Raw genomic sequence first — 12,223 nt, 5'->3', positions numbered from 1 at the left:
CCTCTTCATTGCATCAACATGCTGCACCGAACCAAGGAACTGCTGTACCAGGCTAAAATAACTCTTTGGCTCTGGCTCTTCCGGCCACAGACGACTCGCAACATACCTCATGGCGACTCCGGATAACCTGTTCAGCTCCGCCCAGGCGGCCAAACGGTCGGATACCGAAAGTGGGTGTTATGGATTGTGGAACTGCGACCAAAAAAGTTCTTCCAATTCATGGTCACCTCGACCCCGGAAGTGTTCGGTCGTGTCTGCCGCACTCGCTGCCAAATCCAGATAAGTGTTTTCCGCACTCCACTGCAGGTCTAACGGAGCATACTTAGGATCCCCGAACTTCATCCGCACCATATAGGGCTTTCCAGCCCTGACGTAGATCCTCCTTCATAGCTCTCATTGCAGAGCGAGTATCCTTGGCCTCGGCAGTGATCTTTTCAAGGTCCTTCTGAGCCGCCCTATCTTCTTGTTCAAGAAATTTACAGCGGTCGGCAGCATCCTTCAATTTTATAGCCATGTCGGCTATTACTTTCTTGCTCTGGCAGTGAGCAGCCTGTTCGGCTTTTAGCTCTTCAGCCGCCTTCACGATAGCCGCATCACTTTTCCTTGCTTGCTCCTTGGCTCGGGCAAGTTCCACCCGAAGGTTATCCATGGCAGCAACACCATCTACATTAAGCACATATATTATAAGGCACGAGCATCGAACTCCTCTTATCAGATGTGTTTGGAACATACCTTGTGCCTCGTCTAGTCGCTTATTTACAAGCGCGATGTTGGCATCTTCTACGTCAAGTCGCCGCTTTAGCTCGGTAGATTCATTAGTCCAGCTAGCCACCGAACGCCTCGCCACCTTCATAAAAAAGGTGACATATTATACCTGGGTTATGATCCTCTGTGTGCCGTCACTTTTGACAACACACAGAGTCTCAGGGGCTACTATTTATACAGGGCACATTTTATATATGCAGCTCTACCAAAAGGTACACCTTTTCACGTACCTCAAAGCCTGTCAGTAAACTCCTGGCGGCCTTGTACAATCCGCTTTCCGCGGATGAAATCCTTCCAATCACCATGTTCATCAACATACCGTGTTCTTGTGAGATGGATGCTCGCCCGAGCAGATCCTTCAGCCCCTCCGACCGCGCACCAGAGGGTGCCGGACTAGCCTGACGACCTTTTTCAGGGTCCGGACTTGGAGAAACCCTCCGAGACGACACCTCGGGGTCGCCTGCCTCGTAAGACGGTGCAGCTAGGGGAGGCGTTTCGCTCTCCATCATCTCCGGACGAAGATCCCCTGAAGATGAGCCCCGCTGAGAAGGGTTGAGATCCGAACTGCAAGGTAATATTTCGGTTATCTTCCTCAGAAATAAAACAGGGATGTCACTCATTTTGGAACCCCTCTCTTTACTTACGGCTCGGGGGAAAGCTGATCCCCTTGGAGGCGCAATGCGGCCGGGGCATTCTCCGGCGCCAGATCCTCTAGCGAAGATTTCTTCCCCCGTTTTAGATTACTAGGAAAAGGCCTACCAATGGCGCACCGGTTTTGCCTACTAACGCCATTAGTAGCACGCCATTAGAAATTTTTACTAATGACGCACCACAGGTGCGCCATTAGTATCTGGTATACTAATGGCGCACCTGGCAGTGCGCCATTAGTATGTAAGTCCATGCGCCATTAGTATGCCTCCCGGGGGGCCATATGTAACCATGTGCTTTGTCACACTAATGGCGCACTCTGCCTTAATGCGCCATTAGTATCCTTTGGCATACTAATGGCGCACTCTGCCTTGATGCGCCATTAGTATGAATATTTGTTTTTTTTTTTGCTTTTCTGATTTTTGCACAGGTTACAAAATATATTATTGGACAGAATATAGACAGCAGCACACAGCAACATCAGATTCATCGAATAGAATAGAAGATTAGTCTCCGAATACAATTCATCATATTAGTCTTCGAATTCAAAAGACCGAACAAAGATAAAACATTACAAGTCTCAAGACCACGAGTATCGAGTTTGTCTTCACAATACAAGTCGATATCGATCATCTAAACTACCATCACATAAAAGAGAGTTGTGGTCATCACGATGAGCATCATCGCGATCAAACTGGTCTTCATCCGGTTCCTCCAACGCTCCCTCCTCTCTCCCGCTAGATAGCGGGCATATCTAGATTCGGCCTCCGCCCTAGTGGTGTACCCTTTGTAACTATTACCGCTGAAACGGTGAACCTGTCTCCGACACTCCTCCCAGTCGTCGTAGACTCTGGGAACCTTACCCTTGTACACGACATATGACAACATCTCTATGCACAAGCCAAACAACAGACACTACATAAGCAATATGTAAGTATGCAACAAAAGGATCATAAGAGAAAAGCAAGACATTAATAGGATGATTCATGGTCCTACTAATAAATAGCATCGATTACATCTAAGTTGAACGACTGTCCAAACCAAAGAGACATACAAATTCATTAAAGTTTAATTACAACATGAGCCAATCAATGTTTCAGAACTACACATCACTACTTTTGAATCGACTCATCGGACAGGAGCGTGGATGAAGCCGCTGTCTGTCGTGATGGTCATGAAATCGCGGTCGTTGTCACCCTGCATTTGTAGCGTTCCATCTATCTCATTGTTGGATGGTTGATATCTGAGGTAGAACTGCCCTGACGTATGAAGGACATCTTGATGGATGATGTCTGCAAAGTCCGACTGGATGCAAAGGAATTCTTGTCTGAGGTCCGCGTCCTGGATTACCGACAAGTTCGCGGCCCAATCTTTGAGATTATCTGGTAGCAGAAGTTGATGATGGTCCCTTACGATCGCCCGCATGTGATGGAGGGCGTAGTAGGCATCCTTCTGACCACCAGGCGGCTGCTTGACGCAGCAGAACTTCGTATTGTGTGAGAACATGTGCTTGCCGTACTTACGAACAGTCCTGGTGATGGTGCCTCTAGATTTGGCGTAGCCAGGGAGAACATCATCAAGAACTTTCTTGACATTTGTGTAGTCTATCTTGGAGTTACGGTTCGGGTCGAAATACGTGGCCATGGAATATTTCGGGCTTAAGAGGATGAATGTGCAATGTGTGTCACTACACAAAACACGGAATGTTAGAAAAAAAAGAATGATTGAAATCTAAGAAATCATATGTTATGGGGCGGTTAAGGGATGACTTACTCGGGAAAGTAAGCCACAAGGAAGTTATCCTTATCTGGGTTTGCCAGAATGACGCCTTCGAGGTGTGAATTCGCAACTTGGCGGTCCCCAGCGCTGCTCAAGTGCTTGGCACGCATGTAGAAGGGGTCGACTATCATGATGTCCGGGGTCTTGTCTCTAATGATCCGCATCTCCATACTCAGCGAAAACAGCCGAACGAAGGTGTAGTGCAGCGGATGAAGGTTAAACATAGCAAAGATGTCATCAAACCGCAGGACGATCGTACCCCCGATGTCGCCATCCACAAAGCCCTTGCCCTCTGGCACCTTAGCCACGAAAACCGGGTATGCCACATCCTTCTCTCTGAGACGCCGCTTCTCCAAAGAAAGAACACTGTCGTGCAGACTCCGCATAGCACCGGTTGCAGCATTCAGCATATTTGGCGGTAGCATCGCCCTACCCGCCACATGCACCCTCCTCGAGATATCCTTAGGTGAAGGTGGCCCGTCCTGAGCATGGATCGAACTCGGTGCCGGCTGGCTCGCACCGGTGCCCTTGTTAGTCTTTCGTTTCCGTCCCTTCTTCTTGATCTCCTGTAATGGGACCGAGTTCTGCTCACAGACCGCCTTCTTGAGCGTGTTGGGGCTAATAATATTTCGCACCTCAGCTATCTGAGGCTCGGTGAAGGCGGGAGCTGGAGGCGTCTCCTGAGAACTAAACGCCAGACAACGCCTATTGCAATTGGATTTCTCCGCTGTACCAGCTAGATTGCGGTCATCTTGGTTGGGTTCTTGAGAAAGAGGCCCGCAGAACTCGTCAGTGTACCCATGTTTGGCAAAGTACTTATCGACTTTGGTAAATGTACCGTCGTCGTTGTCGTCGTCGTCCGGATCCTGTGCCATAGGGCTGTCCGGATCCTGTGCCATAGGGATGTTCGACATAGGGATGTCCGGCAGGTCCGGTAGCGTTGTGGCGTTCTTGCCATGGCTTGACGCCGGCACGACTGGCGGTCTTGTCTGTGGGGTGGTGTCCCCCGCCCCCAAACGAATCTGGCTCTTCGGCCAAAGCAACGGCCAGTTTACGCAGGCGCTGAGGGTCATCTCATCTTCTTCGTCGGCCCCAGCGGGTCGAACCGGAGGTAACAGCTCGTCGCAGCCTGGCAGCACCCGAACCACTTCAACCCTATACGCTGTGGGTGGCATCGGATTACCGTGGAACATGCGGTTGCCCGGTTGAACGATTCTACCCTTGGCGACATCGACCAACTCGGCGCCCACGAAGTGCAGAAGAGTGCAAGGAACGTCGGCGGTGCCCTGCGAAAACATGTACAGGGCGTCAGGGATGCCCAGTCAAAGGCAAGGAGATGAAGTCATCAGCCGAGAGGCTTAGTTACCATGATGCCGTCGAGCTCGGCTAATGTCGAGGCACCGCCAATGGCAGGCGTGCAACTGACGGAGGGGGCGCTTGCTGGAGAGGTGCCGACCGGCTTACACCCGGGTGCATTAAGCTCCAATGCCCGTGCCGGCGCCGGAGACACGAATACCGCCTCCGTCGGAGACACCAATGGCGCCGCCTGCACACTGTGCGAGTTGCTGGCCGTGAAGCTGGGAACCGAGGGAGGCCCCTGTTGGCCGCCCGCAATCCATGTCGTCAGCCCATGAATCATTGTAGGCACCATGGCATTGAGCTTCGTTTCCAGTTGTTGTTCCACTTGCTCTTGGACAAGCTCCGGAATCCGCGCCACTTGTGCCTGGAGTGCTTCAACCTCGCGCGTCTGGCTTTCCGAGCTGGCCTTTTTCTCCTTCCGCACACCAGCGGTATAATATGACCCCCATTTTGTGGACAAGCCTTTGCCGGCCACATGACCAGCTGACGTCGGCTTAGTGAGCTTATCCTTGCTTTTCATTACGTTCAACGCCCTATTTAAAGGGGTGTCGAAAGGGGAGCTCTGAGACGACCCCGCGCTACAGCTTTCAGTTTCCTGCGAAAGGAACGTGAACCATTTAGAAATATTGGGGATTAATTAGAGTGCAACCATATGGAGCTAATTACGCGGGGGTGTATTCCTTACCAGAACAAGCTCAAGCGCCCTGGTCTTCGGATCCGTGGTAAGCTCCTTTGTTATCGGGTCCTCCTTGTACCGGGCCCTAACATAGTTCCTGGTCTGCTTGTTACCGCTGTATTTCTCGAAGCGGGGCGGTAGGCCTTGCTCGGCACGCTCCGTGTCCTCCTTGTCCCATATAGGCTCCGCCACTCTGTAACCGCCAGGACCGAGTTTGTGTTCCCCTAAGTTCAACTCCCGCATTTCTTTCCCCCACTGACTTGATTCGGTGGTTGCACTGCTCTCGCACTTTATCTTGAACTCCTTGTAGTCATCTTCACTCATCAAAGGATATTTCGCCTTGATCTTCTCATAACGATCACCTTTATCAATCATTCTCTTCACCGCGCTTCTCCAAGTAGACAGGGCCGTGCTCATCTTCGTGAGGGCGGCACTGTTCACTTTATTCCCTGAGAGGCATGTGTTTTCAAATTCAGCGGGGAACTTGTATCGTTCGTGCAGCTTCGTGAAGGGGAGGTTGCGCAAATTCCCTCGGTCCTTATGCCTAAGGTTCTCGGTGTTGATCGAGACGGTGCTCCGGAGAATGCACCCGAGCTGAACCGAGTACCCCTTGACTATATGTTTGGGCTCCGTTGGATTCCCGTCGGAGTCCACTTGAGTGAATTCTTCCTTGAGGGTGCGGAGCTCATTCGAGCGCCGGTCCTTCCTTTGCTTCTTCGGTTGGCTGCCATCTGTGTGTGCGCTGCCATCATTAGTGGTTGCATCCTCGGCGGCACCATCAGTGGTGTCATCCCCGACGCCACTAGGGGTTGTGTAATCAGGATCGGTGTCTTCTGCGGCGTCCTCATAGCGGTGAGGTTGTTCCTCCATCTCCTGGGACAGCTCCCAGAATTGCTTGCCACCTGAACCGCCGGCCTCATTGTTGTTGGCCATGTTTCGCTTTAAATAGGAAAACAGTTTGGTCAAAAAGTTGGTTATTGTCAAGGAACAAGATCATGGTCTCATCATTTAGGGTTTGTCGACACCGAGGCATCCTAAAAGCTAAGCTTTTATCATTTAGGGTTTGTCGACGCCAAGGCACCCTAAAAGCCTAAGCCGAGGCACCCTAGGTTGGGCCTAATCACTTGGCACTAATCACTTGGCTCTATTGCCACCTATGGTTTAATGCAGCAAGAATGGCGGGGCATTTGATCCTACTTAACTAAGTACTAAGATACCCCGGTCCATGCATTAGTCGCAAGTACCCCATATATCCTATTTTTAGCAAAGTCATGCTAAAATTCACGGAAAATTTCAGCATGACCTTTGCTGAAAATAGGACATATGGAGTACCCGAATTTGCCAGAACGGAAGTTAATCAACATTCCGGCAAACTCAAGGGCCTCTCGGGGTACCTGCAAATTCATCACGACATGATGGTCGGAGACATGACCTTTGCAAAATGGTCGGAGACACGATGGTCTTTCTCAATGTGATCAATTGATGGATCAACACATAAAACATGACCAATAAGTATGATTTATAGAGTCGACATTAGTATGAATATATATAAAGTAACTGCATCCAGCAACTATTTCTGCTACTCTGTAACTAACTACACTCTGTATTTATAGATTCATTTCAGATGAGATCAGATTGAGCTCCAACTTTAGCTGCAGCTGAGGGATCCATGAGCCATCATGCCAGCCAGCCAGGAAATAAACTTTACTTTCCAAAGGAAATAAAAATACAATGCATACATACATACTTAAGCAGGTAGATAGATAGATAGATAGATAGATGAGCATGTTCAGTTTACAAGAATGAATATAAACAAGCAAAGAATGCATGCATGCATATCAAAAGTTGGCATCTACTGCTACTGCTACTGCATGCCTCTGCTGCTATTGAATATTTATAATTACCTGAAATTGTTCCTTTCACTACAAGTAAATGCAACTTTTCCATTAATTAAAACTAAATTGTTCCTTCATGATATTCTCTCTTCATCTACCGCTAGGAGTATTTCTAACTTGAAAATCTCTGGTGAACTACCTGATGATGTACTGGCAGTACAAGCTCTCTTCTTTTCTTACATTTGCTTGTTCTGTACCTTTTTCTGTTAACTGATTAAACATGCAGTGGAGTAGTGTATTGTAGTGCATGCAGTGGAGTAGAGCATAGAATTTGCAAAGAACTATAGTATCACCGGAGTAAATTGCAGTAGTGCAAGTTTCAGTAGACCAGAGAATATCCCTACAGTAGTGCCCTCCAACAGTAGTTCTTGCTTGCAGTAGTTTTAGGGAGTACTGCAATTTTGCAAGTTTAAAGTAAAACGTTTCAGTTAATGCAAGTACTCCTCTTGCTCTCTACTTTCTCTCTTCTCTTCTTCAGTTAATTAACTGAATTTTACTGATGTTGTTGTTAACTGAATTTTGTGCAAATGATCAGCAACTGCATCAAACTAGATCAGCAAGCAACCAACGAACTAGATCAAAACTGCATCATTGGCAGTGATCAGCAAACTTTAGCCAACTGGCCACCAACGGACCCAAAATTGTTTCCCACAGAAAAAGGGGTCCAAAAATTACATGCAAAGGAAAGGTTGAGACTTCATATCATCTTCATGGACAAAATGAGAACATTCTAGTGATCAAAATGAGATCTAATAATCGAGCCCTAATTAAGCCGATGTAGTGTACAAGGTAGCTAGTTCAGTTTGTTAGATGACCAAAATGCTTTGCAGGTGCTGAAATACAGAACAGATCAACAGTTCAATATTGAAAACCTTTTGAATAATTTCAAAGGTGTCCATCAAGAAAACATTCTAAAGATAGATAAATGCACTGCTAGCAACAACATTTATTTATGAGAAATGATGCTTGCATTGCATTGCATTGCATTAGAGGCCTTCTCCCAACTGAGCCCACCAGTATAGTGTTTTCCATAGCTCATTACATTACATATGTTTTCTCTGGAATAATTTACTAAGTAATTGCAATTAGTACAGGCACTTGCACTAGTCATTAATTACGACGAGACAAGCACCAAAAGATGAATAAAAACATGAAGGGAATCAAATATGTTTGATATGTTCAACCTATGTGTGTATATGGAGAGACAAAGACACTACCTGACTTGCAGGTGGAGGAGACGCCCGCCGGGAAGTGCAGTGGGGTAGGAGAGGTCTCGGGAGTGGAGTGGAGTGCCGAGGTGGAGCTCGGTGGTGCCTTGCCCTTGCTCGTGCCACCGGGGACCAAGGTGGACCGGCACGGAGAGGCAGCACGCCAACGGCCTGGGTCCGTCACGCGGGCCTAGCCAGCCGTCGCCTCGAGCCAAAGGATCCGCCGGAGAGGAGGGGATTCTGTCACGCCCAATATGCGACCCTATCCAAAAGGAACTCGAACGACCCACCAAGGATAGACCCGCATATTGAAACGCTTTTGCAAGGTGGATATCATTACATCAACATTACATAATAGATGGGGATACATACGAGAGGCATACAATGCCACACGAATACAACATCACAATACATAAGAGCATCATCCGACTACGGATGAAACACAAACATAAACTCAAACGACATCCACCCTGCTAGCCCAGGCTACCGACCTGGAACCTATCCCCTGATCGAAGAAGAAGCAGAAGAACTCAACGCAAGCAAGCATCGCTCTCGCGTCATGATCATCACAAAACCTGTACCTGCAACTATTGTTGTAGTAATCTGTGAGCCACGAGGACTGAGCAATCCCATTACCATGGGTATCAAGACTAGCAAAGCTTAAAGGAAAGGAAGGGGTAAAGTGGTGAGGCTGCAGCAGCGACTAAGAATATATGGTGGCTAACATACGCAAATAAGAGCGAGAAGAGAGCAAGCGGAACGGTCGTCAACTAGTAATGATCAAGAAGTGATCCTGAACTCCTACTTACGTCAAACATCACCCAGAAACCGTGTTCACTTCTCGGACTCCGTCGAAAAGAGACCATCACGGCTACACACGCGGTTGATGCGTTTTAATTCGGATCTGGTGTCAAGTTATCTACAACCGGACATTAACAAATTCCCATCTGCCTATAACCGCAGGCACGACTTTCGAAAGATTATACCCTGCAGGGGTGTCCCAACTTAGCCCATGATAAGCTCTCGCGATCAACGAAGGATATACCTTCTCCCAGGAAGTCCCGATCAGACTCGGAATCCCAGTTTATGACATTTCGACAATGGTAAAACAAGACCAGCAAAGCCGCCCAATGTGCCGACAATCCCGATAGGAGCTGCACATATCTCGTTCTCAGGGCAACACCGGATAAGTCAAGCTACGAGTAAAACCAGCCCTCAAGTTGCCCCGAGGTGGCCCCGCAGGTTGCTCGGTTCGGACCAACACTTAGACAAGCACTGGCCCGGGGGGGGGCTAAAATAAAGATGACCCTCGGGTTGGCCGACCCAAGGGAAAGGGATAGGTGGTTATGAGGCAAATGGTAAAACCAAGGTTGGGCCTTGCTGGAGGAGTTTTATTCAAAGCGAACTGTCAAGGGGGTCCCATAAATCACCCGACCGCATAAGGAACAAAAAATCCGGGAACATAACACCGGTATGACGGAAACTAGGGTGGCAAGAGTGTAACAAAACACCAGACATAAGGCCGAGTCTTCCACCCTTTACCAAGTATATAGATGCATTAATAATATAAGAGATATTGTGATATCCCAACATAATCCTATCCACCATGGAGAAATCTTCAACTTCACCTGCAACTAGCAACGCTATAAGAGGGCTGAGCAAAGCGGTAACATAGCCAAGCAACGGTTTGCTAGGAATGGTGTCAAAGTTTAGAGGTTCGTGGCAATTTGGGAGCCTTGATGAGCAAAAGATAGGTAACGCAGCATAGCGATAGAACGAAGCAACTAGCATAGCAATGATAGTAGTGAGATCCAGGGTAGCGGTCATCTTGCCTGAAATCCCACAAGGAAGAAGAACAAGTCCATGAAGAAGACGAACGGATGAAGCCGAACCGAGCGTAGACGAACGAATCCTCACGATCGCAACGAAACAGGAACTATCGAAAAGAAGCACACAACATAGTAAACACACCACAGATAGAAAAGGCATGATGCACAACAAGCGTGATGCATGACAAATCTAGATGAAGCTACTCATGGCAAGAGATGATGCAACCAAGAGCAACACATCAAGGCAAGTTTAAATGAGGCCGGGAACAACATATAACAATTCCGGTAAGTCCTCGTATGCAAATTTCGAAATTGGTCCAGATCTGAACAGACCTTATGTTTAAGTTGTTAAACAGCAAGTTAAGATGCACCACGATGATCTACACGAGATTCTAGTCAAGTTACATATAAAGTTCACTTAGTTCGGAGCTACGGCCTAGAAGATATGAGCAACACAAGTTAAACATGGCATTGATGCAAAATGCATATAAACGTCAAGCAAACACCTCAAAACATGGATGCAACATGATAATATGAAACTACATGCAATTCTAAGCAAGTTTCATATAGAGCACACTCAAAACGGAGCAACGGTTCAACACATACACATGAAACAAGTTTAAAGGACTAGCTGTCCAAAACAGCAACTAGGCATATTGCAAGCATCAAAACAATAAGCTACATCATCTCAACATGTAAACAAAAGACATGGGCATGATGTACAGGTAAAGCATTACAAAACATGAACACTGATCTACCTCCGGAAACTACTAGAACATGCTCAAGCACACATGGCAAGATTGCAAATAATAACAGTTCAGACTTCGCAGAAAATAACATCAGGTTGCAATGTTTAGAGCTATCAAACAACATGTTACAGGAACTTATCATGGCAAACAAAGGCATGGCATGAATCTACTAAAATCATAGATCAAAAGTCCCTTACTGACCATGAGCCAAAAAGGATCAGAAAATATGATGGCACCCATGTAAACATAGCAAGTTATATTACAGATTCAAACATGGCAGAAACAGAATTATGGAGGCATGTTGATGAGCTTGTACCACTCACCACAGAGCAATATATAGCATGGAAAGGCAATCAACAGTAAGAAGACATGTTTGTGTAACCAACCAAGGCAAGAACAAGTTCATAGCATGCAAGGATCAACTATAGCAACCTTGGCAAAATTGAATAACATGTAAACAATCTGCCAGGAAACATTTTCAAGCAAAAGTAGAGCACGAAAATGACATGCTAGACTACTCCATAATTTCAACCAGGGGCATGAATGGATAGAAAATAACCATATGTTCAAAACAACCTTACTGAAGTATCTCAAAATATGCATGGATCTCTCTGTAGCATCACGTTTACATGGCATCAAAATAACAGCAGAACAGGGACTAAAATCAGCAATATCACGAAGCCTAGTTTGCATGCTTGTGCTAGTCATCACATTGATCACAAAAATACATGGCATACACCTCTGTAAAGAAGACATGGCATAGATCAAAACACATGTAGACATCAACCTCATAGGATGCACACACCAATCATGGGAAAAATGACAAAAGAGCTAGTTCTGTTAACAGACAGCAGACAACATCATGAAGCACTCTTGCAACGATGATTCAGGCATCAAGATGAGCTCAAATGAACATGATGCAACGGAATTAAATGATGTACTCGTTGAGACGAACAATTTGACATATTACACGCACAAAACGGAGCAACGGATGCAGAGATACGATGCGATGAACAATGCATGAAAATAACAAAATATCAGGGACAAACATTTTTCGAGGTCAAGCTCCAGATCTGCACGGGAACCGAGGATGGCCGGCACTTCGCCGGAGAGATCGCCGGAGACGACGGGGAAGACGCCGGGGAGGCCGGAGATGGCGGATCCGGGCCGGATCTTGCCGGATCCAGCCGGATCTGGACACGGGGAGGCGGAGGAGGACGGCGGCAGGGACCGGGCGACGGGCGGCGGCACTTCGCCGGCGCCGGCGCGGGACGCGCAGGACGCGGCGGTGGGCTTCGGGAACGGCGGCGGTTGG

This window comes from Triticum aestivum, chromosome 4B, assembly GCF_018294505.1.
Source record: "Triticum aestivum cultivar Chinese Spring chromosome 4B, IWGSC CS RefSeq v2.1, whole genome shotgun sequence".
Classification (NCBI taxonomy): domain Eukaryota; kingdom Viridiplantae; phylum Streptophyta; class Magnoliopsida; order Poales; family Poaceae; genus Triticum; species Triticum aestivum.
This window is presented reverse-complemented; position numbering follows the sequence as displayed.